This window comes from Salvelinus sp. IW2-2015, linkage group LG4q.1:29 (genome assembly GCF_002910315.2).
Source record: "Salvelinus sp. IW2-2015 linkage group LG4q.1:29, ASM291031v2, whole genome shotgun sequence".
Taxonomy (NCBI): Eukaryota; Metazoa; Chordata; class Actinopteri; order Salmoniformes; family Salmonidae; genus Salvelinus; species Salvelinus sp. IW2-2015.
Genome location: NC_036842.1, coordinates 34,895,525 through 34,902,325, shown reverse-complemented (window position 1 = coordinate 34,902,325; position 6,801 = coordinate 34,895,525).

Sequence of the window (6,801 nt, the reverse complement as noted above, 5' to 3'; positions counted from 1 at the left end):
TGGAGTAAAAGTAAAAGTTGTAAAAAATATAAATTATAAAGTAAAGTACAGATATATATATATATATATATATACAAAAAGACTTAAGTAGTACATTCAAGTATTTTTAACTTAAGTACTTTACACCACTGATCCTTTTTTATGTTATCCATACCTATGTAATTCAGTGTCTATGACTGCAATGTGGGTTTTAAAAGGCTTGAACTTGAAACTTCACACTTCCTCTCTTCACTTCCTCTCTTCACTTCCTCTCTTCACTTCCTCTCTTCTCCTTCTTGCAGGCTGATTTACAGCATGCTTTATTCACTCCACTTTATAAGTGGTAAAGATGGGCTAGGTCAAGGCCAGGTCAGGGCCAGGTCAGGGCCAGGTCAAGGCCAGGTCAAGGCCAGGTCAAGGCCACGTCACGGCCAGGTCAGGGCCAAGGCACGGCCAGGTCAGGGCCACGACACGGCCAGGTCAGGGCCAGGTCAAGGCCACGTCACGGCCAGGTCAGGGCCACGGCACGGCCAGGTCAGGGCCAAGGCACGGCCAGGTCAGGGCCACGACACGGCCAGGTCAGGGCCATGGTAGAGAGCACAGGGTATTAATAATATAAGACTAAGGCCTTACAAAGATCCTTCACGGTCAAAACGTTGCTAATAAAACTACAGGATAATTTAAATAGGTATTTTGGTAGCTATTAATTTCACACTTACCAGGTATTTGCTTAGAAAATTGTACCAAAGTCTTGTATTTCCGGTGGCATTTGTTGTACCCTGCAGCTGTGGACATTTGTTGGATAAACCTACAAAACCTTAGAACAACCATCATCCTAATGCGACTTGACAATATGGCTACTTATAAACCGATGTAGCCCTGTTATTATGCAATAATAGGTACAACGTTTTATTCCAATGTTTGTCGTTGCCAAATGTCGAGACCGTGAAGTCAGTTGTCATGTGTATGGTTAGCTGCCATTGCATTACACGTTGTTCATCGTGTTGTTCTTTCTGTGGACTTCATGTCAGTCTTAGTAGAGTTCTGTTGACTTCCCGCTTCTGAGAGACAATGCATTCCAAGATCACAGTATCTCTCTTTATTTGTGTGATCTCTCGGCTTGTGTCAGGCCTTCTTGACATACCAGCATCGCTCACACTCATTGGTAGGCCAAAGGCAGTTGAACTTTCTCACATCTGCCACAGCAACTTATCTGCCACAGCAACTCATACCAATAGGTCAAGGACAGGTCACCGGTAGGTGAAGGACAGCAAACCACAATATCCAGAATTAATAGCAATGTCAGGACGTAGTACCACCCCTGTCGAGGTGGATCCAGTTGAGAATGGCTGTCAACAGGTAGCTAACGTTACTCACTGGACCAGACACTTATTCATAGAACATAAGCTTGCGAATAACTATTTATTTGTATTTTTGTGCAGACAACAAATGTAAAGTTTAGTCATGGTGTGGTGCTCAGTACCTGGGTATGCAAACTACAAGCAAGGGTAACATTTCATTGGTTGCTTTACTAAGAAGTCGAGCATAGGTAATGTAGCTAACTTAACTAGCTAGCAAACTACATTTGTTTATCTAAACCAAAATCTAGCTAGCCTTCATAATATGCTGGCTAGACATTCCAAAGCAAATAATTGTAATTAGCCAGCTGCTATCTGGCGAAGTGATTTGTAACTTTGCAAGCTAACGTTATGTTAGCTACAGCCTACAGGACTGTATCTAACTGTTAGCTAGCTAACTAACTACCACAGAGGCTAATGTTACTGGCCTATGTGTTCTATTTACAGAGTCTGATCCCATAAAGATCTGCAGTGGCATCAAGCTCAGCACCAGGAACTAGTAGTGATGGGGGAAAAATCGATAGTTACATATGGAGATATTATTTTTCATGATATGTCATATCGTTTTGACAATATCGCAATATTATTTTTGCGCTTGTTGGCTGTACCTGCACCAAAACGTTTTCCTTCATAGCTTGTTCTCCATCTTCTTTTTAAATAGGGAGCCAATTTGTTTTCAGCGTTTGAATTTCCATGACTGATCAGAACTTGTTTTCTCTGGCTCTCTGTTGTCCCTCTGCTGCAGATGTAACAGTATAACTTTAGACCGTCCCCTCGCCCCGACACAGGCGCGAACCAGGGACCCTCTGCACACATCAACAACTGACACCCACCAAGCATCGTTACCCATCGCTCCACGGCTCTTGCAGAGCAAGGGGAACCACTACTTCAAGGTCTCAAAGCGAGTGACGTAGCCGATTGAAGCGCTATTAACGCGCACTACCGCTAACTAGCTAGCCATTTCACATCCGTTACACTCACCCCCCTTTCGACCTCCTCCTTTTCCGCAGCAACCAGTGATCCGGGTCAACAGCATCAATGTTACAGTATAACTTTAGACCGTCCCCTCGCCCCGACAAGGGCGCGAACCAGGGACCCTCTGCACACATCAACAACTGACACCCATGAAGCATCGTTACCCATCGCTCCACAAAAGCCGCGGCTCTTGCAGAGCAAGGGGAACCACTACTTCAAGGTCTCAAAGCGAGTGACGTAACCGATTGAAACGCTATTAGCGCGCACCACCGCTAACTAGCTAGCCATTTCACATCCGTTACACAGACATATGGTGAGCAATATGTTTGGAACATCAAATCAATACAGAATCGTCAGAATCGCAATAAATATCGTATTGACACCTAAGTATTGTGATAATATCATATTGTGATGTCCCTGGCTATTTCCAGTCCTAGGTGCTAGTGTGTCATCTTTTCTAAATCTTTCCATGACTCCATAATGAGCAAATAAATATACTGGAGCTAGGCATAAACATGGTCTGTGTCTTGTTGTCATAGCTGGTGTGTTTACAAGTAGTCTAGCTACAACTTCTACTTTAGTTGTCTCTGTATTATGGAAGCCAAGTTGATCCTGTCTCAGCCTCCAATAATTATGCTGCAATAGTTTATGTGTCGGGGGGCTAGGGTCAGTCTGTTATATCTGGAATATTTATCCTGTCTTATCTGGTGTCCTGTGTGAATTTAAGTGTGCTCTCTCTAATTCTCTCTCTTTCTCTTCTCTCAGAGGACCTGAGCCCTAGGACCATGCCTCAGGACTACCTGGCCTGATGACTCCTTGCTGTCCCCAGTCCACCTGGTCGTGTTGCTGCTCTAGTTTCAACTGTTCTGCCTGCGGCTATGGAACCCTGACATGTTCACCGGACGTGCTACCTTGTCCCGGACCTGCTGTTTTCGACGCTCTCTCTCTACCGCACCTGCTGTCACTAACTCTGAATGATCGGCTATGAAATGCCAACTGATATTTACTCCTGAGGTGCTGACATGTTGCACCCTCTACAACCACTGTGATTATTATTATTTGACCCTGCTGGTCATCTATGAAAGTTTGAACATCTTGGCCATGTACTGTTATAATCTCCACCCGGCACAGCCAGAAAAGGACTGGTCACCCCTCAGAGCCTGGTTCCTCTCTAGGTTTCTTCCTAAGTTCCTGCCTTTCCAGGTAGTTTTTCCTAGCCACCGTGCTTCTACATCTGCATTGCTTGCTGTTTGGGGTTTTAGGCTGGGTTTCTGTACAGCACTTTGTGACATCGGCTGATGTAAATAGGGCTTTATAAATACATTTGATTGATTGATTGATTATGCAAAGATTGAAGTCTAAATTGGTGTCTTTTGGGGGTGGGTATTGTGTGTTAAGGTTAGTATGCATGATCTATTGACATGAGGGGAACGGGTGGATATAGTACTTTGTTTGAGTGTGTATTGATAGGGACAAAGTAGTAAAATGGTGGCTAATCACTGACTAGTGTATGTCCTACAGACTAATCCTACTGCTGCTACTGCTGACCCTGACACCAGCTTTAATAGTACAAATCCTGTTGACCCATTGGATGAAAGCTTCCAGCCAGGAACAAGCTCAAGCTCAACATCATCTGACTCGGAAGAGGAAAAGTCTGCACAGGGCTGGCAGGAGCCAAAGTGTATAGTCTATGAGTCTAAGGTCAAGGAGCTCATGAAGTTCTGACAGACCAGCTGCCATTGTCCAAAACAAGATGAGGCTCACAAGCTGAAGAACATTCAGGACCCTGCCTGGAACATTCAGCCAACACAACATTCATAATCAATTTAGGCTGACGTTGTAGTAGAATATGAAATGCGTAGTATGCTCAGAACTGCATTGTGCTATAGATATTGCTAGCTGTTTTACCTATGTATATAATGGTGTTTTACATTTTTCTTTCTTTTTTTTGTACAAGTGACTGACTTGTGACTAAATGATTCCAGCTGCATCTGAAATCAATAAAGTGTTGAATTTAACTTCTGGATCAATAAATTGTGATATTCAAGAGATGTATTTGGAAGTAACTAGCTACAATCTTACTGTTACAAATGATGCTGGGAGTTGGTGCATCATTTAAATGTTCATTTGTTGGCAAGTAAATAAGTAGCAAATACTAAGTAGACATGGATTGTATTGAAGATAGTGTTGATTTACTCTGAAGACCGAGGTGAGTTTACACAGCAGAATGCAGGAACAGTTATGGCAATGTATTACATATATACAGTAGAAGAGAAAGATACTATTAACGTCTATAATAAATACTACAGTTCTACAAAGGGAATACTTGGATATGCTGTGTTTGGTGGGTGCAGGGTGTTCGGAGTCACTTTAATACAAGGGGTGATTGTTGTTATGGACCTTTCACATCTCCTCGAGTCATCAACTTATTTGTATCCAACATACTGTCCATCTTGTCAGGGATAAATTGCTTGAATGGCCCTAACAACACACGCAGGCAAGTGGATTGCATGTCCTGTACCTAGCTTATCCACACGTAAAACAAACTTAGAAAACTATCTTTAGGCAGCCTCCCGAGTGGCGCAGTGGTCTAAGACGCTGCATTGCAGAGCTAGCTGTGTCACTAGAGATCCTGGTTCGAGTCCAGGCTGTGATAGAAGCTGGCCACGACTGGGAGACCCATGGAGAGGCACAGAATTGGCCCAGCGTCGTCCGGGTTAGGGGAGGGTTTGGCCTTCAGGGATGTTCTTGTCCCATTGCTCACTAGCGACTTCTGTGGCGGGCCGGGGCGCAGTGCACGCTGACACGGTCGCCAGGTGTCGCCAGTGTTTCCTCCGACACATTGGTGTGGCTGGCTTCCGGGTTCAGCGGGCATTGGGTCAAGAAGCAGTGCGGTCAAGAAGCAACTTTGTCAAAGGCAGGGGCGCAAAATATTTAGCTTGTCCATTCCCAGCATGCCGCTCCAGGGTACTGTTGGAGAGATGCATCTCTGTAGTGTTCCGCCAATGTTCTGTCCAAAAAATGATCTAACATAAATCATGTAGCAGATAAAGGATGAGGTATGTGTCCTTTTCTGTAGCCTACAGGCTGGACATAAAATGTATGACAATGTAATGAGACTGACACTTTTTACATCATACAGGTTTCTCTGATCAAATAGTCCGGACCAAATCTGAACCAATCATAAACGTCTATGTTTGGTTCAGATTTCATCCGGTCTGGACCAGCCTTGATTTAGCCCAAACATAGACGTCTATAAATTACTTTTTATCAACCAGAAATTAGGCTGATTTCAAAATCCAAAAATACATATTTTCAACTTTCATTCAGAACTGAAAATATATCTGATTTCAACATCCGGAAAAAAACTATTTTTCAACGTCCTGGAAAAGGACTTTAAACATACCTTCCATTCAGACCCTAAATTGAACATAACTTTGTCTGGATTTCTTTCTTTTTTTAGATGGGGGCTGTATTTTTTGGTCCCGCCCATGGCGGCAGAGCGGCAAGGACCGGCCCTGCCAATCAGAATGAGTTTTTCCCCACAAAAGGGCTTTATTACAGACAGAAATACCCATCCGTACTCCCCCCCCCTCTCCCCCGACGATCCTGCAGGTGCAGAAGCCAGATTTACAGGTCCTGGGCTGGCGTGGTTACACGTGGTCTGCGGTTGTGAGACCGGTTGGACGTATTGCCAAATTTTCTAAAAAGAAGTTGGAGACGGCTTATGGTAGAGAGATTAACATTAAATTCTCTGGCGACAGCTCTGGTAGACTTTCCTGCAGTCATTGTGACAATTGCACACTCCCTCAAAACTTGACACATCTGTGGCATTGTGACAAAACTGCACATTTTAAAATGGCCTTTTGACCCCAGCACAAGGTGCACCTGTGGATCATGCTGTTTAATCATCTTCTTGATATGCCACACCTGTCAGGTGGATGGATTAAGAATAAAAACATCACTAACAGGGATGTAACCAAATTTTTGCACAAAATTTGCAGGAAATAAGCTATTTGTGCTTGTGGAATATTTCTGGGATCTTTTATTTCAAGTCATGAAACCAGTACTTAACATGTTGCGTTTATATTTTTGTTAAATATAAAACTTTTAGCTGACATGGGCTAATTGAGTCTCTGTCAGTGACTGACATAACAGAACTGCTGATGCATAACCAAATTTCACCTTATCAATTCTACTAATTTAACTCTTAACAAGAAGTTGAGACCCAAATGGATCCGCATGCCTACAGTTCAGTTGCCCATCCCTGGACAGTTGTTCTCAGAAAAAGATTGGTAATAATTTTTTCCACAACTGTAAACAGTAGTACTGTAATGGTATACAAAATAGTTACAGGGAATCTGCTAATGCCCTTTTTTAATAAATCCCAAGCACATCTAGATTCTACCACATCCATCTAAGCAAGTAGGTGACAGCAATAGTAAAGCTCCACTTCAACTATTCTGAGGCCTGGAACCGTTGCTTACCT